We start from the raw sequence: 25,038 nt of genomic DNA on the forward strand, positions 1-25,038 counted from the left end.
TGTGTACGTGGCCTTTCGTCCTCCTCTTGCACGTCTTGTCACCTCGCTGCCACAGACGGCTTAGTGCGCAAGCTTGCGCAGCGCGCGGGAGCATTCTTTTGGCTAAATGGTGGCGCTAACGAATCGTCGGTGATCCCGTTCCCGCGCAACCTCGCAGGTTCCCGCGCAAGCTTCCCGCCCGACTGAGTGTAATCCCCCAAAATCCCAATGCTTACCGGCCTGCTATAAAAACCCTCACGATCAGTGAGTCTTGCATTGCATTTCCCCTCCCTCCATGTAGATTATCTCGTGTGCTTCTCCCACAATCGCCAATGGCACCGGTCCGTCGTGGTCGCTCAGCCACTCCGCCGTCATCAGACGACAGCTCCAGCTGGGAGGCTGCACCGAGGCGGCGGCACAGTCTCCGGTGTAGTGTAGTGCGCGGTGTCCCTGTTGGGTTTGCGTAGAACACCCACCACACGCTCCGCCACCGATGCCAGTCGGCAGCTGTTGCCGGCTGTCGTTGCTGCTACACCACCGTCGAGAGCTAGGGCCATCGCCCGCTTCGCCACCGCGGCCCAAAGGCGAGATGTGGCCGTCGTGGCCGCCACCCCACTGCCGGCCATCGTGGCCATCACCCGCTCTGCCACTGCGGCCCGAAGTCGGGAGATGGTGGTCATGGCCGCCACCCCATCGTCGGCCAACTCTGGCCGCCAGCCCACCGTCGACCGCCGGGGTCATCACCCACTCCGCCACCGCCGCCCGAAGGCGGGAGTCAGAGTTGGATGTCGGCACGTCCGTTAGCGACCTTGCGTGCTACACTGAGTTCCTGCAGGAGGAGGAGGAACACCTCGTCGAGCATGCAAAGAGCCTTACCGCCGCCATGTCCGCGGCACACGCCACCTCAGAGGCGAGGAACCAAGATATCTACGAGGAGAACCACCGCTTCGAGAGGGATCGTCTGGAGCGGCGGTGGGCGTTCGAGCTAGCGAGCATCGCCGAACGCGCATCAGCGGCAGGCACCATATTGCATTTGTCCAGCTCGTCGGTAGGCTCCTCCTCCTCTGCCTCTTAGTGAGCGCGCTCGGAAGAGGAGAGGCTGCCGGAAGTAGTACAAAGCCCCTCCACAATAGTAGTATTAGTATTTAGGGGCTATTTTGTTCAGTTCATCTGACTTTACATGTGGTCGAACTGCACAACATACTTAAAATTAGCTAGTATATAAAATAGAACTAGCTATTTCAGTACGTGGTTGGCAACAATTGGGGAAAATTTTGGTCGGTTCAGCTGTCAAGTTGAACTATGTGTATAAATTAAGCATGACTGCTTAATCTATGAATGAAATCTATGCTTAATTACTGAATTTTACTTGCGAAAATTAGATAGTGCTAGTGGTTTTTAGCTGCATATTTTGACAAATCGCAGTGTTACAAGGTTGACAAATGGCAATGTTACTAGATCAACAAATGTCAACCTTTCAAGTTTGACAAATGGCAACATACCCAATATGACAGATGCAAATCTTACCAAATTGTTTGTAAGCGGTTGCAAGCGGGTCATCCAAAACAATCGTTTGTGTTGAAGAGATGCACAAATCCTGCTCTCGCTTTGCATATAGGTGCTCTATCTAAAACGTTTGCGATCAATAGTTGCACAAATCCTGCTCGGCACATTTTCCCTTGGCTTCCTGGGGAAGCTGTCGGTTTACATACGGGTGTTCTAACTAAAACATTTGCGAGAGAGATACAATATTAAACCCAAGAAAAAACTATTTCCGGCGGTGGCGGAGGTGGCGTGCCGCACCATCCTTGTCGTTGTCATCCTCCGGGACGGTGTTGTTGAAGTCTTCAAGGAAGCTTACAATGTTCTTCACTTGGAAATCAAACATCATGTCGTCGCGCGATCGATGGGTGGGGCGTGCGAGGACGACAGCTGGCGGCGCTGAGAGGCAGCGGTCGACGGCGGCGTCCCATGCCGCTGAGGAGGGGGGGCGCACGGGCACGGGCATGACATGTGCAGCCAAAAACACGAGGACCGGCGCCGCGGTGGGTGGAGGGGCGCGCACGGGCACGGGCACGCTGGCATGTACACGAGCTCGCGCGGGTCTACGGATACCTTGGTGACGCCTGCGGCTTCCAGCTCTGCGATAGTGCTCGGCGACCAGCTCGTCAATGCTACGGGGATGGTCGCTAGTTCGGGAGCGGGGATAGGAGCTGGGACGGGAGCGAGGGCAGCAACAGCCGGAGCCAGCTCGTTCTGGGCCATGTCCATGAGGCCCCATTCCTCCTTAATTTCTATCTCCTCCGGCTCGGAGTCGACTTCACCAAACTTGAAGACTATTGGCAGATGATCCTTCTGCGCCATGGCGTTGGTGGAGGTCTGCGGGACGGAGGGGAATGGGAGGCGAACAGTAAGGCCGCCCGTATTAAGGAGCGGCTCGAGCGCCATTAATGGAGGAAGATGGGCGGCCATGGAAGTCAAAGGGCTCGATTCCCAGTGAGCCGGCGCAGTGTATAGCTCGCACGCTTGCTGGTGAGCCTGCGCATTGGAGGACAGCTTGCACGCCTCTCGGGCCAGCCTGCACACCGGACTACGCTCGCACACTTCCCGGTGAACCAGCGCATTGGAGGACAGCTTGCACGCCTCTCGGTCAGCCTGCACACTGGACTGCGCTCGCACGCCTCCCGTTCAGTCAAGCAGCTGTCTGCATGGAACCTCCTATAGCCATTAGAATGAAGACATGTGGCGTCAAGTGAATGGTTAACATAACTCACACGATTTGAATTATACAAATGTTTGCGAGGTTAGAGTGGCAACTATTTGTTTGAAAGTGCCTTTGTTGGCTGTTATTCAAGTGCTTCTTCTCTCAAAATGGACACAAAAAATACAACAGCATGTCGGGTTCCATTCCATAATAGCATGCCAAGTTTCATGAATTTCAGACAAGTTTTGGATTTCCTAGAATTAAAAAAACAAAGTATCTCAACGTTTTGCCCGCAATCAATAGTGCCCTAGTGTTTGAAATTCATTCCCATTTCTTGCATGGGACCTAAGCATGAATCTAAGGACAAAGATTTGATTTTTCAACCAATTTATATGCACTGGAGCATTTGCATGTAGTTCAAATTTGAATTATGCACATAAAATACCTAGAAAACCTAGTTAATGTATAAAAATGTCCAAACGAACCCCGAAAAATTGCAAAATTTAACACAACACTCTTGTTGCTCTATGTGTCAACTACAAAAAATTTGAAAGCAATAAGAGGCAGCGGATATCATTTCGTCCCCGAAGGTGGGACATTCCTACCGAAACCATCAGGCTTGTTGTGAGAAGCTCTGGTTTGTGAGAAGCTTAGACCCAAACTTGCCACAAATGGGACAGAAAAACTACCACGGCATGTCGATGCCGCTCCATGATAGCATGCCAAGTTTCATGAATTTCAGACGATTTTTGGATTTACTAGAATTTAAAAATCAAGAATCTCAATGTTTGCGGTCAAGTGACGGTGGCAGGGTGTTTGACATTCATTCCCATTTCTTGCATGGGAGCATTAGAGCATGTGCATGTTGTTCAAATTTGAATTATGCACATAAATGCATCAAAAACTCAATTAATGCATAAAAATGTCCAAACGAACCGCGAAAAATCCCAAAAATTGACACAACACACCTATTGTTCTATATTGACACTAGATATTTTTTGAAAGCAATAAGAGGCAGCGGATATAGTTTTGTCCCCAAAGGTGGGACGTTCCCTACCGAAACCATCAGGCTTGTTGTGAGAACCTTTGGTTTGTGAGAAGCATATCCCCAAACCTGCCCCAAATGGGACAATATTTTTACCATGACATGTTGATGCCGCTCCATGATAGCATGCCAAGTTTCATGAATTTCAGACAAGTTTTGGATTTACTAGAATTTAAAAACCAGGAATCTCAATGTTTGCGGCCGAGTGACGGTGGCAGGGTGTTTGACATTCATTCCCATTTCTTGCATGGGACCTAAGCAAGCAACCAAGGACACATATTTGAATTTTCAACCAATTTATATGCATTAGAGCATGTGCATGTAGTTCAAATTTGAATTGTGCTCATAAATGCATTGAAAACTCAATTGATGCATAAAAATGTCCAAACGAACCCTGAAAAATCCAAAAAATTGGCACGACAATCCTATTGTTCTATGTTGACACTAGAAAATTTTTGAAAGCAATAAGAGGCAGCGGATATCGTTTCGTCCCCAAAGGTGGGACGTTCCCTACCGAAAACATCAGGCTTGTTCTGAGAGCCTTTGGTTTGTGAGAAGCATATCGCCAAACCTGCCCCAAATGGGAGAATATTTTTACCACGGCACCATGATAGCATGCCAAGTTTCATGAATTTCCAACGAGTTTTGGATTTACTAGAATTTAAAAACAAAGAATCTCAATGTTTGCTGCCGAGTGACGGTGGCAGGGTGTTTGACATTCATTCCCATTTCTTGCATGGGACCTAAGCATGCAACCAAGGACACATATTTGAACTTTCAACCAATTTATATGCATTAGACCATGTGCATGTAGTTCAAATTCGAATTGTGCTCATAAATGCATTGAAAACGTAAGTAATGCATAAAAATGTCCAAACGAACCCCAAAAATCCCAAAAATTGACACGACATATTGTTCTATATTGACACTAGAAATTTTTTGAAAGCAATAAGAGGCAGCGGATATCGTTTCATCCCCAATGGTGGGACGTACCCTACCAAAGCCATTAGGATTGTTGTGAGAGCCTTTGGTTTGTGAGAAGCATATCCCCAAACCTGCTCCAAATGCGACAATATTTTTACCACGGCAGGTTGATGCTGCTCCATGATAGCATGCCAAGTTTCATGAATTTCAGATGAGTTTTGGATTTACTAGAATTTAAAAACCAGGAATATCAATGTTTGCAGCCGAGTGACGGTGGCAGGGTGTTTGACATTCATGCCCATTTCTTGCATGGGACCTAAGCATGCAGCCAAGGACACATATTTGAATTTTCAACCAATTTATATGCATTAGAGCATGTGCATGTAGTTCAAATTTGAATTGTGCTCATAAATGCATTGAAAATGCAATTGATACACGAAAATGTCAGAACGAACCCCGAAAAAACCAAAAATTGACACAACACTTGTGTTGTTCTATGTTGACACGAGAAAAGTTTTAAAAGTAAGAAGAGGCAACATATATCGTTTCGTCCCCCAAGGTGGCACGTACCCTACTGAAACCATCAGGCTTGTTGTGAGAGAAGCTCTGGTTTGCGAGATGCTTATACCCCACACCTGCCCAAAATGGTACAATATTTTTACCATGGCATGTCGCTGCCATTCCATGATATCATGTCAAGTTTCATTAATTTCAGATGAGTTTTCGATTTAATAGAATGTTAAAAGCATGTATCTCAATGTTAGCGGCTGAGCGACAGTGTCGAGGTGTTTGACATTCATTCTCATTTCTTGCTTGTGACCTAAGCTTGCAACCAAGGACAAACATTTGATTTTGCAACCCGTTTTTATGGACTGGAGTGTGTGGTTCAATTTTGAATTGTGCACCTGAAATTCCTAGAAACCCAAGTTACCGTATGAAAATGTCCAAAGGAACCATGAACAATTCCAATTTTTTACGTCACACATATAGTTGCATGTTCACTGCAGATAAAAGGTCTAGCAATTTAAACACCATCCATTTCTGCTGTGACAACATTCTGTAATTCAAATAAAAATTAAAAATCAACTTGATCCCACACAGTTTATTATCACCAGCCGTGTGAGATGCAGTACAAATATCCTGGAGCACCGTCGGTGTATAGTATGCCTATGGCTTACGCGAGAATGTGCGTCGGCTACAGTCCATAGCCGGTGTGTCAAGCACACTAGCTCGCTCCCCAAATATCAGTTCACTCTTCAATCGTCACTGGTGAAAGATGGGGACATGGACCCCCGTCGTAAGGGCAACTTCGGCGGTCCACTCCGGCAAGAGCACGGCCGCAGCCGCCATGCGCATGCTAACAAGGTGCTTGAGCGTGGCTGCAATCTGCGACCGGGCACCCAAGGCAGCCCAAACGGCCGTTGTTGCTTCTCAAGTGGCGGCAGCAACATCTGCCTCAGGGATAGTAGCTGGCGAGAGCAGCACAGCAGTTGTCCGTTCCACAGCGGCAACCTTAGCCCTGATGGAGACAGCCCACGACCATGTCAAGGCCACCCACGCCCAGCTTGTGGTGGTCACCGCACAAATCGAACGAAGCTTCTTCGACAATAGTAGGCAACCCTCGGCCGAAGAGTTGGAAATCACCGAGAGCGTTCGAGCAGCCGTCCGTTCCTCTGCCACATACCTTGCGATGATGGAGCCCGTCCAAGCCCAGATCACCGCCGCCCACGCCCAGCTCATGGCGGCCTTTCCAAAGAGATGGCGGACACGGATGGCAAGATGCTTGCCTAATATGGTGCGATGGATACCATGGAGCTCCCTCCCCAGGAGACCGTCGGGCGCGAACTAGCTCTGTTTAATTGCTGAAGTTGCTTGATTAAGAAGTGTGGGTGTGCTGTAGTCTCCTTTGTGTACCCAAATTATGCAATGACGTGGATGAGCACTGTAACCAGGGAAATTGGAACCAAAGTTTTTGACGTTCAAACTCATCGCACACAGGTTAAGCTATCTGAACTATTTGTGATGTTCACATATCGTAGACAGTTCTGAATAAGGGACCCTGTCTGATGACACTTTGTGCGCCAGTTTTTTGCTGAAGCGATTCCGAATTTTTGGCTTCCGCAGAAATATCTACCTCCCCGCCCCCTCCCCGTACCAAAAGCCACATTTCCCCTGTTTCCACCTTCCTTTCCAAGTTTAAACCTTCACTCCTTGCTTGCAGCGTAGCCTCCTTGCCAGCGACCCTCCTTCATGCTGCTCGGCCTTGCCTATCCAGGCAGGTAATCCACACCTGAACCCCGTCCTCCTCCTCCTTCAACATCCCACATGCCCCGACCGCCGGCGTGAGCGCGACACCTTCCGCACAAATCACCGACCCCTCCACCAAATAAGCGCCATCCTAAGCCATGGTGCACACAGTATAGCCAGGATCTCAAGGAGCATTTGGCATCAGAGAAGCAAATCGTGGCCGCACGCGCGGATGAGGTCGTGATGGCTACCATTCGTGCCGACCCCATCTTGGAGGAGCACCTTGCCATTTTCTAGCTACGCCAGTTAAGCGTGCTCGGTTAACCCGTTGCATGTGTTGCTCCTGCCTTTCCTTAACAAATTCTAGTGAATTGTGCTATCTAATTTTACCATGCAATATGTTCCGCCTGTGTATATGTTCTATATGTCGTGTAGCGTTGTCGGTGCGAGGACGACACCTATGGGATCACAAGAATCCCTACTACGGTTGCGGGGCGCGGGGTCGTGAGAAGGGCGGATCAAACAGATAGCACACGGGTTCTTTATCCAGGTTCGGGCCACGAGGAAGCGTAAAACCCTACTCCTGCTTTGGTGGTTTGTTTATCTGTGTTCTTGGGATAGCAATGGGGCGTGAGGAGCTCCAAAAGCCGAATCCTCCTTCTGGTCGCCTTGGGCCTCCTTTTATAGGGAAAGGGGTTGCCACAGTGGCACACAGGAGGTGGAAAGGGTACAGTGATAAGAGTTTATCCCGCGCATTACATGACAAGTCGCATTTAATGTGTCTTGCTTAGGTGTCCTTGCTTTATCGGGGATGGGGGAGAGCCCAGTCTCGTCCATTGCCGCTCCCTTTCGTGTCGACACGCGCCCTGGCCAGCGGTGCCTATGGTGCCATGTAGGCAAGTAGGCAGCTGAGGTGGCGCAGCGGTGGGTTTCCACGAAGATCCGCTTGCTGCCACGTGGGTGCCTGCCCAATTGGTTGGGTCGGCAGCTGCGTGCGAACGGTGGTGGAGGTTTGGATTTGGCGTGGGCCCGATGGTGGCCCTACGGGTGTCCTTGGCAAGGGCCTCGCCATAGCCCTGGCAAGGGTCTTGCCGGGGCCCCGGCAAGGGTCTTGCCGTGGCTCCTGCTGTCATCCCCGGCAAGGCTCTTGCCGGGGGCCTTGGGGTCCTCCTTGGCTGGGATCCCGCCAAGGGTTGTCATCTTCTATAGTGTGTATCTGATCTTGAATGTCTTCACAAAGATCTGCATGCCACCACGGGGAAGTCTCCCGAATCCTTGCCCCATGGGGGCAGTGGACTCAAGGGTGATTCGCTCCGTACGTGTGGGGCGAGATGCCAAGGCAAGGATCTTGCCGGGTTTTGCTAAAACCGCCCCCGGCAAGGATCTTGCCGAGGGAGTCTGCTTCGTCCCCTTTGCTCTTTGTGGTCTTGGTCTTGTCATTGTTCTGCTCCTTTCGAGCTCTGGCCTTACCTTGGCTCACCTCCCTCGCCTTGCTCAGTGCGGTGGTGTCCGTGGCTCAGACTGCCCGTGCACAGTTATAGGGGTACAAAAAGTGTACCCCCTCTTTTTGTACACCGACAGGAGCCCTCGGGCCTGGGCCACACGTAAGCGCAATCACGTCATTGTCCTAGGCCCAAAAACGGTGCGTGGGCAGGCGGGGTAGTTTTTACCGCGGTAAGTCTCTTTGCGCGCTGCGCTATCCATGCCTCCCGCACGTGGCTCGGCGTGGGGAGGCATGCGTGGCATGGGCGGCATGTGTGGGGTTGAGCTCTGCGCGCATGCATCACGTTGTGGTTAATGTGAAAGGAGGCGGGCCGCGTTTTCCCCCATAAGAAGGAATAACTGTGGGTGGGCTGCTCACTTTCTCCTCTTCTCTCGTACCTTTTCCAATCTCAGAGCCCCCGTTTCCTCTCTTCCTTCCCTCCTAAGCTTTCACCGTCGCCCATCGTTGCTGTTTCGCCACCCCTCTTCCTCAATCCTCTAGACTTCTCGGCTGCCATGGCGCCCAAATTTGTCAAGGGCAAGGGGGTGGCTAAGAGCTCCGGGACCGTGGAGCCGCCCGAGAGTGCGCTATCGGGGGACCGGACGAAGTCTGCCTTCTTCCTCCCCTCGTCGATTGGTGTTCATGAGCTCCGGGCCTCCTTCAAGCCCTTATGGGGAGTGAAGACGGGGGGAGAGAATTCGGGGCATCCGGCAATGCGCGTCATTCCTGCCGCTTGCGCCGATACTTCTCCAAATCGGTATCCCTTTTTTGTTGATTATCTTTCTTGCGGGTTATGCCCCCCTTTTTCCGATTTTTTCTGCGACATCATGCATACCTTCGGCTTGTGTCTCTTGGATTTCACTCCGAACGCGGTGGTGTGCCTGGCTCTCTTCGCGCATCTTTCCGAAAGCTTCGCCGTAGTACAGCCCAATACTGCACTCTTCCGCCATTATTTCTCCCCTCGAATCCAGCCCGGAGGTGCCATCTCTGGATGCGTCGCCTGGATCTCAAGATCCAAGGGGGCGTACCCGGACGGTGCCATGAAGGAGAGGTGGGATGAATGGCGTGGCCGGTGGTGCTGGATTGAAGACGAAGACCCGCCGAAATTCTGCAAGGTCCGTCGAGTGCCGCCGGTCCGCGGCAGTGATTGGGGTGATGTCGATGCTGCCGACGAGAGGCTTACTATCGCCACCACCAGGATCCTCCGGCTGACCCGGGCTGGGCTCACCCTGGAGATGATCGGGGTGGACTTCATTCATCGTTGGATCGCCCCGTTGCATAATAAGGGGAGGCCAGCCTGGCTTTTTACGAACCCGGCTGACATTATGCGGCTCCGCCCTGGCCTCGATCACAACTTCATGGTGATGGCACATGCCCACTTCTTTCAGCGGTTTTTCCAGCTTGGTGTGGGTTGCGACGGCGAGGTTGAACGGACCGGCAAGGCTGCAAGGGCTGCCGCAAAGGTGGGAAAGGCCGTCAAGGGGTCGTTCTTCCAGTTGCCAGCGGGGGTGGTCCCATTGTGCAATAACTCACGCCGGTCCGAGAGCATTGCTATGATGCTGGACTGCAACACGCACGGTCCTGTCCCGAGCTGGAAGGAGCCGACAGGCGCAGATGTGCAGCAATTCTTCGACTCCTTGACCGAGGTATATGTCAATGCTGACGCCGAGCGGCAGCTTGTCATGGACACCACCCAGGCGGAGTTGGACTATATTTTCACCAGGGCGAGGGAGGCACAGCTCGCCACGAAGGCCGGCAGCACCGGGGGCGTGGAGGACCGCGACGGCTGCGGAGGAGGAGTAGTTCACCCTGTGGGAGGAGGCCGCCGGGGAGCTCAGCAGCGCCGATGTTGGACCTCCGCTTGTCGAGGACGCAGCCGGCGAGTCATCGTCGGAGGAGGACGTGGCGGCGGGCTCGACGCCAACCAAGGGAAGAGGGCGAGTCCTGCTGCGAGCTGGCTCCGGCGAGCCAGTCAGCCCGGCAGGGCTACGCGGCCTCAGTTGACCATAGAGGGGTCCGGGCGCCACACGAGGGCCACGGCAGCGAAGGGGATGATGAAGGCCGCTGAGAAGAATAAGGCGTCTTCGCCTCCTCCGGCAGGCGTCGACTCGGATGATGACGTGGAGCTACCTTTTGATCTCGGGCCTGTCAGCCCGGAGAGAAAAAGGAAACTGGTGGAAGAGGTTGAGACGGATGATGAGTAAGTACTCCGTTCCTTACTGTCATTTCCATTTCCCCAAATCGAGTCGCTTGTCTTGATCCATTTTTGCTTTTGCAGGGAGACAGAGACGTTGGCCCAGAGGGCGAAGAAGGCGAGGACCTTGGCGAGCAGTCATTCCCCGGTTGGGGCTTCAGGGACACCACTGGTGGTGCTGAGCAGCCCGGACAGCAGCCCCCGGTGCAGCCCCCAGCGTAAGTTCGTCACCCTCTTCTTACTCGACATGTGGTAGGCGCTCGATGCTATGATGCTGACCTTGTTGGGTTTGCAGGAGGGGAGCGGCAGCAGGAGGAGCCACAGAGGGCTATTCCCAACACACCATCCCCATCGACTACACCGCCGCGGGGGGGCGTCCCCGGCAAGGGCACCAGACATGGAGCCCACACCCATGGAGGAAGAGGGGAACTTGGGCGCTGGTGGCTCTGCCACTGCGCCAGATGCTGGCGGAGAGGGGACTTCTGCTTCATAGCCCGGCACTGGTGAGTCGCCTGTCCTTTGTCTCTGTTTCTCCTTTATTCTTTTCTTGGCTTCATTGCTCCCATTGCTGCCCAGGCCCTCCTTCAACAGACTTGGAGGACGTGGACACTGTCGTTGGAGACATTGCTGAGGAGGCCACGGCGGAGGCCAGCAGGATCGCCGCCAAGGAGGCCGCCAAAGATGCTGACGAGGCCGCCACTGATGAAGCCGCCAAGGGTGCCGTCGAGGACACCGTTGTGGGGGGCCGCCAAGGCGTCCGGCGAGGCTTCTGCTGAGGGCACCAGCAGTGGGCCAGCCGGCAAGGCCGGCAAGGCCTCCGCCGGGGAGGAGGTGGCGGGTGACCAGCCTCCCTCCTCCTCAACCTCGGGCCCCGGCAGATATCTGAAGGTGGGTGACGATATTTTCATCCATCTTCCGGGGGCGTCAAGCCAAACGCCCGCTGAAGGGGAAGCCTTTGACGGCGAGGTGCTTGCTGCCACTGGGCTTGAGGTGGTTGATGAGCCGGGCGTTGGCGGCAACTGTTCTCTAGAAGAGCAGCTTCTCCGCCCCATGGGGGCCGACTTCCGGAAGCTCCAAGTGCTCTACCGCGCCTGCCTGGACAAGGTCAAATCCAGGATGGCAGCGATGGACAACATGGAGGTGGACTTCAAGGCGCGCGTCGCTGAGACGCAGACTTGGTTCCACCAGACTCGCGAGGAGCAGAGGGCCTTTCAGGAGGAATTGGCCAAGCGCGCTGTGAAGCTCACCATGAAGATGGCCGACATCGAGAAGGCCCGGGAAGAGGCGGCGAACCTGGCTGCCGCGGCCGAAGCCGCCCGCAACCAGCATCAGGCCGCCTTGGATTCCCAGGAAGAGGACCTCTCCGCGCGTGAAGTGAAGCTTATCACAACGCTCCGCGACAAGGATGAGGAGCTCGAGGCCCTTGTCATGCGACGGACCTACGAGCTGGAGCAGAGGCACAAGGAGGCACTCGATGCCCAAGCTCTGGCCCATGCTGGCAAGGTGCAGGAGCTGGAAGCAGGGCAGGATGAACTGAAGGAGCAGGCCCTCAAGCTGTCCGACGAGAAGAACACGCTCAACCACGCCTTGGTAGAGGAGCAAGGAGCAGTCATCAGTAGGACCGGGGAGCTCTCCGACGCACAGAACTCCATCAGAGACCTCAAGCTGAAGCTGGAGGGTCCCGAGAAGATGCTCTCGGAGACCAGGGCTCGGGAGGAGACCTTGACCAGGAGCCTCGAGGAGGAGAAGCAACAGCGGGCAAACGACGCCGCCTCCCACCAGGAATATGTGGTGGGCGAGAACAGGTGGATCAGCCATCTGGAGGTCGTCGCCTGCAGGGTCACGTCGCAATTGGCCACCATGGGGATGCCAAATGTGAGGTACACCCCCGAGCGCAGTGGGACCGTCAACGCCAAGCTGACCCAGTTATTCGAGGGCGTCCTCGGAGCCTTGGCCCGTCTTCACTCCAACGGGACGGCCACGCCGGCCGAGGAGGCCCGGCGACTCTACCGGAGGGTCGTGACCAAGGTCCTCACCAAGGTGGCGCACTAGAATCCCGACCTTGACTCCACTGCCTCGATGAAGAGCTTGCCAGACGGTGTTGACCTCACGGTGCTCAAGGAGCACATCAAACCCATCACCAACGGCATCGACGAAATCAAAAGGGTGGAAGGCCAGCGTCGGGATTAAGCATCTCGTTCCACTTCACCGCTGCGGGTTCCCGACCAAGAAAAAAATTATCTTCACTTAGAACCGCAGCTATGACGTGTTGTAATATAACTTTGAAGTACTCTTAATTTTCATGAATGTTATTTCCCCATTCAATTCCACTTTGTATGCGTGCCCCACGCCAATTGGGTAGGCTTGCCGGCGCGGAAGCCCCTAGCGGCGTTTTGGGGAGGGATCCCCATGGCCTGCTGGGTACGCGTGCTACCGGATGAGCCACCTTTCCGTTCCAAACGCGGCCGCTCGAACTGTCGAGCTTGACTCGAGTCAAAATCGAGGGCGTTGTCAATCACGAAAGGTTGCTATGCCATTCTCGACGCAGCCGCTTGAGCTGTTGAGCGGACTCGAAACAGGGCAAGGGCGTTGCCGATCGTGGGAGAGCCCCCTGGCGAGCAGGTTTCTCATACAAAGGCATGACATCTCCGGGGGGAAGGGGGAATAACCTCAAATAAGAAGGGTAGCACAAATAAGGGTTCGGTGCAACTTAGCTTCTGTTGGCGATCGCTCGAATGTCGATCTTCTGGCCTCCTTTCTTCTTCAAGGGTCACGAAGATGTAGGAGCGTCGGGCTAACTGCCAAAGCCGATTCTCACAACCGCGAACCCCCTACCTGGCGCACCAAAGATGTCGGTGCGAGGACGACACCTATGGGATCACAAGAATCCCTACTACGGTTGCAGGGCGCGGGGTCGTGAGAAGGGCGGATCAAGCAGATAGCACACGGTTCTTTATCCAGGTTCGGGCCGCGAGGAAGCGTAAAACCCTACTCCTGCTTTGGTGGTTTGTTTATCTGTGTTCTTGGGCTAGCAATGGGGCGTGAGGAGCTCCAAAAAGCCGAATCCTCCTCCTGGTTGCCTTGGGCCTCCTTTTATAGGGAAAGGGGTTGCCACAGTGGCACACAGGAGGTGGAAAGGGTACAGTGATACGAGTTTATCCCTCGAATTACATGACAAGGCGCATTTAATGTGTCTTGCTTAGGTGTCCTTGCTTTATCGGGGACGGGGGAGAGCCCAGTCTCGTCCGTCGCCGCTCCCTTTCGTGTCGACACGCGCCCTGGCCAGCGGTGCCCGTGGTGCCATGTAGGCAAGCAGGCAGCTGAGGTGGCGCAGCGGTGGGTTTGCACAAAGATCCCCTTGCTGCCACGCGGGTGCCTGCCCAATTGGTTGGGTCAGCAGCTGCATGCGAACGGTGGTGGAGGTTTGGATTTGGCATGGGCCCTATGGTGGCCCTACGGGTGTCCTTGGCAAGGGCCTCGCCGTAGCCCCGGCAAGGGTCTTGTCGAGGCCCTGGCAAGGGTCTTGCCGAGGCCCCGGCAAGGGTCTTGCCGTGGCGCCTGCTGTCATCCCCGGCAAGGCTCTTGCCGGGGGCCTTGTGGTCCTCCTTGGCTGGGATCCAGCCAAGGGTCGTCATCTTCTATAGTGTGTATCTGATCTTGAATGTCTTCACAAAGATCTGCATGCCACCACGGGGATGTCTCCCGAATCCTTGCCCCATGGGGGCAGTGGACTCAAGGGTGATTCGCTTCGTAGGTGTGGGGCGAGCTGCCACGGCAAGGATCTTGCCGGGTTTTTGCTAAAACTGCCCCCCAACAAGGATCTTGCCGAGGGAGTCCGCTTCGTCCCCTTTGCTCTTTGTGGTCTTGGTATTGGTGTCGTTCTGCTCCTTTTGAGCTCCGGCCTTACCTTGGCTCACCTCCCTCGCCTTGCTCAGTGCGGTGGTGTCCGTGGCTCAGACTGCCCGTGCACAGTTATAGGGGTACAAAAAGTGTACCCCTCTTTTTGTACACCGACAAGTGTGGTGCTCACTTATTAACTATTTGATTAACTAGTTGTCGTCTGCAGGTAACTGTTTGGTTCAATTCTGCAAATGTGATGTTCAATTCTTCATGCTGCAATTTTGTATTGTCTTCTATGTGAAAAATAAATCGAATTTATCTTTACAAAATACATGAGAAATGAATACAATTGCTATATTTCCAAGTTGTCAAGCATGCTTGGTTTGGTTATACATTGTGCAATGTGGTGCTCAGTTAACGTTTGATTCATTTGTGCCGTGGTGGTGTTTAGCTAATTGTTTGGTTCAATTCTACAATGCGATGTTCAATAGTTGCGGGTGCATTCTGTTATTGTATACCATGTGAGAAGTAAATCGAATTTGGCTATACTAAATATACGAGAAACAAATACATTTGCTATATTTCCAAGTTGTCAAGCATGCTTGGTTTGGTAATACATTGTGCAATGTGTTGCTCAGTTAACGTTTGGTTCATTTGTGTTGTGGTGTTTAGTTAACTATTTGGTTCAATTCTACAATGTGATGTTCAATAGTTGTGGGTGCATTCTGTTATTGTATACCATGTGAGAAGTAAATAGAATTTGGCTGTACTAAATACATGGGAAACAAATACAATTGCTATATTTCCAAGTTGTTAAGCATGCTTGGTTTAGTTAACTGTGTGATCTTCTATTAGGAGTATGTTATACTGTGCAATGTGGTGCTGAGCTAATGTTTGGTTCATTTGTTATGGTGTTTAGTTAACTGCTTTGTTCAATTCTGCAATGCGATGTCCAATTGTCGTGGTTGGAATTTTGTATTGTTGTGCATGTGAGGAATAAATCAAATTTGGCTACACTTAATACATGAGAAACATATACAAGTGCTATATTTCCTAGTTCTTAATCATGCTTGGTTTGCATAAATGGGTTTTCCATGTGGCTTGAATTAATCTGATGAATCTACAATGTGCTTATTTTTCATCAACATATTTTACTAATAGCATGTGACCCCTTACTTAACCTGATGACTAACTACCTTTTATGTGTTGCAGGGAAACAATATAATGGGAAGCACTGAGGTTTAAAATCGAGGTGAGCACGTGCATGGTCCGTTGTCTAATATCACATTATTGTGCAATTGCAGGAACCATTCTAATACTTAGGTTTTTAACAATTTGGTCTTGCACAGGTAGGTCCTACTGTCAGAGGTTTTGACCCACTGTTCGACCCTTTTTGCATATGGGTAAATGAGTTGTCCATGAATATCAATCAAGTCAATAAACTCAGAAAGATTGTTAGGATAAAGAAATTGGCGACAAAAAACAACAAGATCTTTGTCTGCACAATCAAGAAGACATCAGTTCACTACAAGATGGTACTAAATATTATACCATGCCTTTTTTTATTCCTTCGCCCCCATTTCCAATATAGAGAAGATATTTATGCACATCCTTGTTTTCAGCCCTTTCCAAAGCAGTTCACTGATGATTACCTCTCCAACCACCTCTATGGTCAGGAGGCGAGGAAGGTTTTCATACAACACCTACGGTTCAATATCGAAGTGTTCTTGAAGAGGACGAAGGATGGATGGTCAATCATCTATAGGCACTGGCCTAAAGTTGCAAAGACCTTCAACATCAATGAAGGCTCAATATTCGCCTTCCGCTTCAGCAGTTTTCCTGATGAGATGCATCTGTCTATGTATCGTCTATGATGCTAATTTTGAAAGGTCATGGGAAACTTCAAGCTGGTGCAGTTGTGTAATGGGGTAGCTGAGTGCTGAAACTATCATGTTGTACTCTGATATATTTCACTTATGAAATCTTGCTTCCTTAATATGGGAATGAAATGTATTATGTGTTTAATATGAATGTCAATTAGATTAATAAATGGATTATTAATAATAGGACAATTAGCCTGCTAATTAGTTTTTGCTATTGCAAAGGGTTATTGAGAAAATACCATGGGCGATGACCTAAGGCAACGCACACAGTTTCTAGGAATAAACCGTGTTGGATCTATGAACAATCACACACGACATTCTCTTCAAAACTGTTTGCGTTAGGCCACCTTGCGCAAACTTTTACCACGTGAAAACTGTGTGTGATGGATAGCCTTTGCTACACCGTTTCTTCTACACACCGTGTGTGATGCATTCAATAATGGAAAATATAATTTTTTTAATATTGTGTGCGATGGGAACGCCATCACAAACGATTTAACGGGGAAAATTGTGTGTGATGTACCTACGAATGGAAATGTTTTCTTTGCCGCGGCTGTGTGGGATGTATATACGAACGGAAACGCTTCGCGGGGAATGACTATGTGGAATGTACTTATGACCGGAAATTATTTCGCATGTATAATTGTATTTTTTAGCACTAATGTATGTATAACCGTATTTGGTCGCTCGCCGGTCGCACACAACCTCATTTTGCCGAGCATGTGTGCCAGGAGGGCATATCCCCGACGATTTTTGGGTCATGTGGGAAGGACCCCCTAATCGCCCACACTCACTAGGCGACGGTTCCAAATGCCGCCGCGAAAATGGGTTTTAAACCATTTATATAGCACCGATGCATACCAGTGTATTTCCATGCATGATAATTTAGTTGACATCGTATTTATGGCAAAGCGACCATTCATAATTTTTCATACATGTCACTCTTGAATCATTGCACATCCCGGTACACCGCCGGAGACATTCACATAGAGTCATATTTTGTTCTAAGTATTGAGTTGTAAGTAAATAAAAGTGTGATGATCTTCATTATTAGAGCATTGTCCCAGTGAGGAAAGGATGACGGAGACTATGATCCCCCCACAAGTCGGGATGAGACTCCGGATGAAAAAAAGAGGCCATAAAAAAAGAGAAAGGCCCAAATAAAAAAATGAGAGAAAAAGAGAGAAGGGACAATTCTACGATCCTTTTACCACACTTGTGCTTCAAAGTAGCACCATGATCTTCATGATAGAGAGTCTCCTATGTTGTCACTTTCATATACTAGTGGGAATTTTTCATTATAGAACTTGGCTTGTATATTCCAATGATGGGCTTCCTCAAAAGTGCCCTAGGTTTTCATGAGCAAGCAAGTTGGATGCACACCCACTTAGTTTCTTTTTGAGCTTTCATACACTTACAGCTCTAGTGCATCTGTTGCATGGAAATCCCTACTCACTCACATTGATATCTATTGATGGGCATCTCCATAGGCCGTCAATACGCCTAGTTGATGTGAGACTATCTTCTCCTTTTTGTCTTCTCCACAACCACCATTCTATTCCACCTATAGTGCTATGTCCAAGACTCACGCTCATGTATTGCATGAAGATTGAAAAAGTTTGAGAACATCAAAAGTATGAAACAATTGCTTGGCTTGTCATCGGGGTTGTGCATTATTAAATACTTTGTGTGATGAAGATAGAGCATAACCAGACTATATGATTTTGTAGGGATAGCTTTCTTTGGCCATGTTATTTTGATAAGACATGATTGCTTTGTTAGTGTGCTTGAAGTATTATTATTTTTATGTTAATATTAAAATTTTGTCTTGAATCTTTTGGATCTGAACATTCATGCCACAATAAAGAAAATTACATTGATAAATATGCTAGGTAGCATTACACATCAAAAATTCTGTTTTTACCATTTACCTACTCAAGGACGAGCAGGAATTAAGCTTGGGGATGCTTCATATGTCTCCAACGTATCTATAATTTTTAATTGTTCAATGCTATTATATTATTTTTTATGGATCTTTAATGGGCATTAATATGCTCTTTCATATTATTTTTGGGACTAACCTATTAACTGGAGGCCCAGTGCCAGTTTCTGTTTTTTTGCCTATTCTAGAGTTTTGCAAAGAAGGAATACCAAACGGAGACCAAACAGAATGAAACCTTCATGATGATCTTTCTTAGACAGAAAGCAAACCAGAAGACTAGCTTGGAGTTGAAGTCTGGAACGACACGAGGAGGCCACAAGGCAGGAGGGCGCGCCCAGGGGGTAGGTGTGCCCCCAACCCTGGTGGGCCCCTCGTAGCTCCACCGACGTACTTCTTTCACCTACATATACTCTTATACCCTAGAAACATCAGGGGAAGCCACGAAAACACTTTTCCACCGCCGCAACCTTCTGTACCCGTGAGATCCCATCTTTGGGCCTTTTCCGGCAATCTGCCGGAGGGGGAATCGATCACGGAGGGCTTCTACATCAACACCATTGCCTCTCTGATGAAGCGTGAGTAGTTTATCATAGACCTTCGGGTCCATAGTTATTAGCTAGATGGCTTCTTCTCTCTCTTTGATTCTCAATACAAAGTACTCCTCGATGTTCTTGGAGATCTATTCGATGTAATATTCTTTTGCAGTGTGTTTGCCGAGATCCAATGAATTGTGGATTTATGAACAAGATTATCTATGAATATTATTTGGTTCTTCTCTGAATTCTTATATGCATGATTTGATATCTTTGCAAGTCTCTTCGAATTATCGGTTTAGTTTGGCCTACTAGATTGATCTTTCTTGCAATGGGACAAGTTCTTAGCTTTGGGTTCAATCTTGCGGTGTCCTTTCCCAGTGACAGTAGGGGCAGCAAGGCACGTATTGTATTGTTGCCATCGAGGATAAAAAGATGGGGTTTATATCGTATTGCTTGAGTTTATCCCTCTACATCATGTCATCTTGCTTAATGCGTTGCTCCGTTCTTATGAACTTAATACTCTATATGCATGCTGGATAGCTGTCGATGTGTGGAGTAATATAGTAGATGCAGAATCGTTTTGGTCTACTTGACATGGACGTGATGCCTATATTCATGATCATTGCCTTAGATGTCTTCATAATTATGCGCTTTTCTATCAATTGCTCGGCAATAATTTGTTCACTCACCATAATACATGCTATCTTGAGAGAAGCCACTAGTGAAACCTATGGCCCCCGGGTCTCTTTTATATCGCATCTCGTTTACTATTTTGCTATCTTTACTTTCCAATCTATACAACAAAAATACCAAAAAAATTTACTTTACTATCTTTATTAGATCTCACTTTTGCGATTGACCGTGAAGGGATTGTCAACCCCTTTATTGTGTTGGTTGCAAGGTTCTTCATTGTCTATGCAGGTACTAGGTGACTTGTGCGTCATCTCCTACTAGATTGATACCTTGGTTCTCAAAACTAAGGGAAATACGTACGCTACTTTGTTGCATCACGCTTTCCTCTTGAAGGGAAAACCAACGCATGCTCAAGAGGTAGCAATGACCCGTGTGCAACCACTTACAAACAATTTAGTAAGATTTGCATATTTCATATAGGGTATGTTGCCATTTGTCAAACTTGAAAGATTGACATTTGTTGATCTAGTAACATTTCCATTTGTCAACCTTGTAACACTACAAAAAAAATACACTTCCGTGATGATACGTGTTTGTCACACTAGGTCACGTTTTATATCATGCATGTACATCATGACAATTTTATGACAGAATCAAGATAGGCATACTTGTGCTATCGTAGAAGTGTTCCATGACATTACCAAAATTATCATCACGGAAGTGGCCACTTCCATGACGCTAATTCCCGCGTCATAGAAGTGCTTTCGTCAAGGGTGACCGACACATGGTATCCATCGTAACGGAACACCATTAAGCTATCGGGTCTGGTTTTGGATCCGATAACCCATTAACAGCACCGACCAACGAGGATTTTTCACGTGTAAAATCATCATTGGCTGGAGTAAACACGTGGCATCTCACCGTTGGGACAAATGTCATCCACTCATTGGACCGAAGGCGCCTCTGCTACGTCAACACGTGGCACGGCCCAACAGAGGCCCATTTGACTTGGTAAAAAGGAGGCGGGCCGGCCCATGGAAAGCATGTTAACGGCCTATTCGCATATAGCCCATTTACAGCCCGCTAACATAGGGCCCGTTACGGCCTATTTGAATTAGGCCCATTAGCGTCATATGGGCCATCCAATATGATTCAGACCGTTTTAACTTCCGACCCATGTATGGACCATCACGTCTTTCGGCCCATATGAGGCCCTTTGTAACTCTTGGCCCATTAATGGTCAGTGCTGAAACTGGCCCGTAATGAACAGTGTGTCACTTTATACCCATCAACGGCCCATTATTCCATTGGGCCGTTTCCAGCCCATGTTATCTTTCGGCCTTCTCAGGGCCCATTTATTCTTGGGCTCATTTCCAGCAGTCGGTTACTTATGGGTCGTTACTGTCATTTTCTGCTTGTGGGCCAAATTCAGCCCATTGTTATAGTCGGCCCGTTTGTGGCCCGTTAATACGTTGGGCCGTTTTCGTACCGTCAATACGTCCTATTAATGATGGCCCGTTATGGTCGGCCCATGAACGGACGATTCTAACTCTAGCCCGTTTATGGCTATAATGCGGTTTGTTATTGGCCCATGTTTGGCTGATCGATCATACGGCCCATATAAGGCCCATTGATGATACGGCCCGTAGAAGGCCCATTGTGTCGATGGACCATAGAAGGCCCATTGTTTCTACGGCCGGTAGGAGGCCCAGTGTCACTATAGTAAATATGTAGCCCATGGTTATTGTGGCCTAGTTTTAAAAAATAGGTTATTGCGGCCACTAGCAAACCGCAGAAAAAGAACTGCACTGACTACAAGCAAACAAATAAACAAGACAACAAGGAAATAAATAAGCAAGCAAATTACGCTAGGCTATCATGGCTATTACACATATTACATCCACTGGGCATCAAAGTTCGCCACCAGTGCAAATATAGGGAACAAAGCAGCATATAAACGCCACAGCAAAACAAGTCAAAACTGAAACCACTTCAGAAGAGCTCAAGAAACAATATCCTGGGTACCCATAATGCTGGCAAGATGCTTAGCAAGCTTATTTACTTTGTCTTGTTTGGCGCTTAAATCCTCCAGCGCTTGCTGTTGCCCAAGAAAGTACGCATCTGATTTCTGCAGGGACTTCCTCAGTCCTTCGGCTTCTTGTCGCATCACAGCTGACTGATGCATTTCAGATTGTAGCTAAGACTGAAAAAGTCGAAGTGATTCAGGCAGCGAGTTCGAAGAGCTTGTGCCAGCGGTACTGGCCAGTAACTCGAACACTACATCAATGCAGGACTATGGGGTTTTCTCACTGTCTACAAGATCATTTATATCACCTTTCTTGGAGACCAACAGGGTTGTCTCACTATCTTGAACCTTATCTGCATTACTTTCTCTACCATTGCATAGTGGGGTGCTCTTCTCCAATATTCTGTTTGCGTACTACAAGAGAAACAAGCAGACACATCACAGGTTTAGCTTGTAGTATACGAAACTCATTTTGGTAAACCGGTTCAGTAGTAAGGTGGATAGGATAACAGCATGAAACAAACATATATCTATGTACTATGGTCACTATATTGTCCATATCATTCTAGTTTATGTTGCCTAATCAAGATAGAGACACAGTTCAACTCATATATTTTTAAGACATAGTAGCATAGACAGAATATAAGTGTGAGAAACTACACAACATTGGCAACACTTGTAATATGCATCACATGAGAACATTACTATTTATACAACTTAAACTGAAATCAACATGGAGTAATAAGTTAGAACAGCAATCTAGTTAAAGAAATAGGTTTAAAACATACATGTTGCGACATTGGAGTTTCAATTGGATCCTTTAAATTCGGAAGTAGTTGGTATGAGTAAATATAGTGATGCAACATCAAAGGAGTAAGGACCATAGCTACGGAATCTGACCTGAGAATAGTTGCTCTTCTGCTTTAAACGTGGATTTTGGGTTAGCTGTGGTGGTCTTCGTGCTTTGCGCACTGCAGTAGCTTTACAAATTGCTCGTGTGGGGGTACTCTGTGGTGGACATGGTCCTTTGTCAACTAGAAGTGGGTTACTATCCGCTTGGGTTGCAGTTAGATGGGTTGTAGCTGGTTCTCTGCCCAACAGTGTAAGTGTGCAATCTTGAAGAGTCTCGATTATGTCTGGCGGGGCTAGTTTGTGGGCCTGTACACCCATGGTTCTATCTGCATCGATGGGTAGCACTGTCTTTTGTGAAGAACAGGATTTTGCTCCCTTAGATACTGCCATCACCCCCTCCAATTCAAATGGCTGATAAACAAGAAAGGAAATTGAACGTATAGACATTGTATGATAGACAGATGTGGTAATTCACATATATGTTGTCTAACCAAACAGGACAGTATGACACAACTTAACATATATGATGCCTAACTAAACAGGATAGCATGACACAGTTTCAGATATATGATGGATAACTTAACAGGATATAATGGCATAATTCAACATATGATGAGTATCAAAACAGGATGACATGACAAAACTATATGATGACTTTCTAAAATAGGTTGGGATGAAATAATTCACATACATGTTGTCTAAGTATACAGGATGTAATATAATTGACATGATTGATTCATATACAACACAGCTAGCACTTGCACGTATGATCTCTAAACTAAGCAGATGGAATTCAATATTGTGCATATGATGTGTAAACTAAGCAATGCAAGACACCATATGCATCATATGAGAAATATAAACATTGCAACTTAGAGCATACACCTCAGGTGGGATATAGGACTAGTCATCTGTCTCTGAATCCTCCTCTGAGGAGCTCCCTGTAACCATCGAGATATATGTTTCAACAGGTACCATTGCCTGCTCTGAAGACCTTCTTTTTACTCCAGATTTTTCCATAACCGGCTCAAATTTCTGATACACATGAAGAGTAGTTCAATATACACAGATTGTCGACAAATGGAATAAGTAATGAAAAAAAAGATGGCATGAGATAATTCACACATATGATGCCTGGCTACATGGTGGTGCATAATTCACATATATGATAACTGGCTGAAAACATGGCATTGCATAATTCACATATCTGATATAGAAAGCAAACAGGAGGCATTCACACAAAGCATGTCTAATCCAAGCAGATGGCATGCTAATGCAAGACACCATATGCATGATATGAGCAATATAACCCAGCCAAGTTAGAGCATGCACCTCGGGGGGGGGGGGATATGACTGTTCATCTGTCTGTGAATCCTCCTCTGAGGAGCTATCTACAACCAGCAAGAAATCTGCATTGACAGGTAGCACTGACTGCTCAAAAGACCTTGTTTTCACTCCAGATTTTCCCATGACCGACTCAAATGGCTGATGCGCAGGAAGAGTAGATGAATGTATAAACATTGTTGACAAATGGAATACATTATGGAAAAAATATGGCACGATACAATTCACATATACGACGACTGGCTAAACAGGATGGCATTGCATGATTCACGTATATGATGCCTGGCTAAAGAAGATGGCATTGCATAATTCCCATATACTCCCTTTGTTCCTAAATATTTGTCTTTTTAGAGATTTCAAATGGACTACCACATACGGATATATAAACATATTTTAGAGTGTAGATTCACTCATTTTGTTCCGTATGTAGTCACTTTTTGAAATCTCTAAAAAGACAAATATTTAGGAATGGTGGGAGTATGATATAGAAACCAAACAAGTGGCATTCACACAAAGCAAATCTAAACTAAGCTGATGACATATAAGATGTATAATGTAAGCAATGTGAGGTGCCATATGCATGATATGACCAACATCAGCATGCCAGGTTAGAGCAAATACCTCAGGTGGTAAACAGGCGTGGTCGGCTCCTTCTGAATCCCCATCTGAACAGTTATCTTCCCTTGGAATACAATCTGGAAATGTAGGAGCGGGGGCCCACTTCGCGCACCATGGAGCAGCGTCTGCATGACATTATATTCCCACGCAACGGTCTTCTCTTTTTCTCTACATGTTCAGTACAATTGTGTACAATATCTGACATGCATAATAAAAAATGGTTAGATTTTGTAAGGCCTAAGGGGTGCATGCAAAAATTAAGACTGATGGTAGCAAATGAGTGGATGGATCCAAAACTGATGATAGCAGGTAGATTATAGCTTTAGTTTAAAAAGATAGAGAATGGATCATCTATTGTTTGTTGCCCACCCAACATGAACCACATAGAAGACCCCATATGAACCAGATAGTAGACAGATAATATTCGTTGTTGCCTTGATATGAGACCCACGGGCATTTTAAAACTCAAGTTTGAACGATAAAGTAGCAGGTAATAATAACCGATGTATAACATAAGCAAACACGAGAGACTTCGACCTCTCTTCCGGAACTGTGTAGTCCTCAGGTTCATCTGCTCAGTCGATGATGGTAATGCAGTTGGCGTGGCTGCTGGCAACAGGGAAGATGATCTGAGGCGGTGAAAGAAAGTCTGCAGGTGGGATCTCCGTTGTAGTGAACGCTTCTGTCGATGGTGCACCTCAGGTGGGGTGGATGACGGCACGGCAGGAGCAGGACATAACACACAAAGTTTTCTTTGATGCCTATCTGAATATGAAGTAAATCTGTTA

The sequence above is a fragment of the Triticum dicoccoides genome, chromosome 2B, assembly GCF_002162155.2.
Source record: "Triticum dicoccoides isolate Atlit2015 ecotype Zavitan chromosome 2B, WEW_v2.0, whole genome shotgun sequence".
NCBI lineage: Eukaryota > Viridiplantae > Streptophyta > Magnoliopsida > Poales > Poaceae > Triticum > Triticum dicoccoides.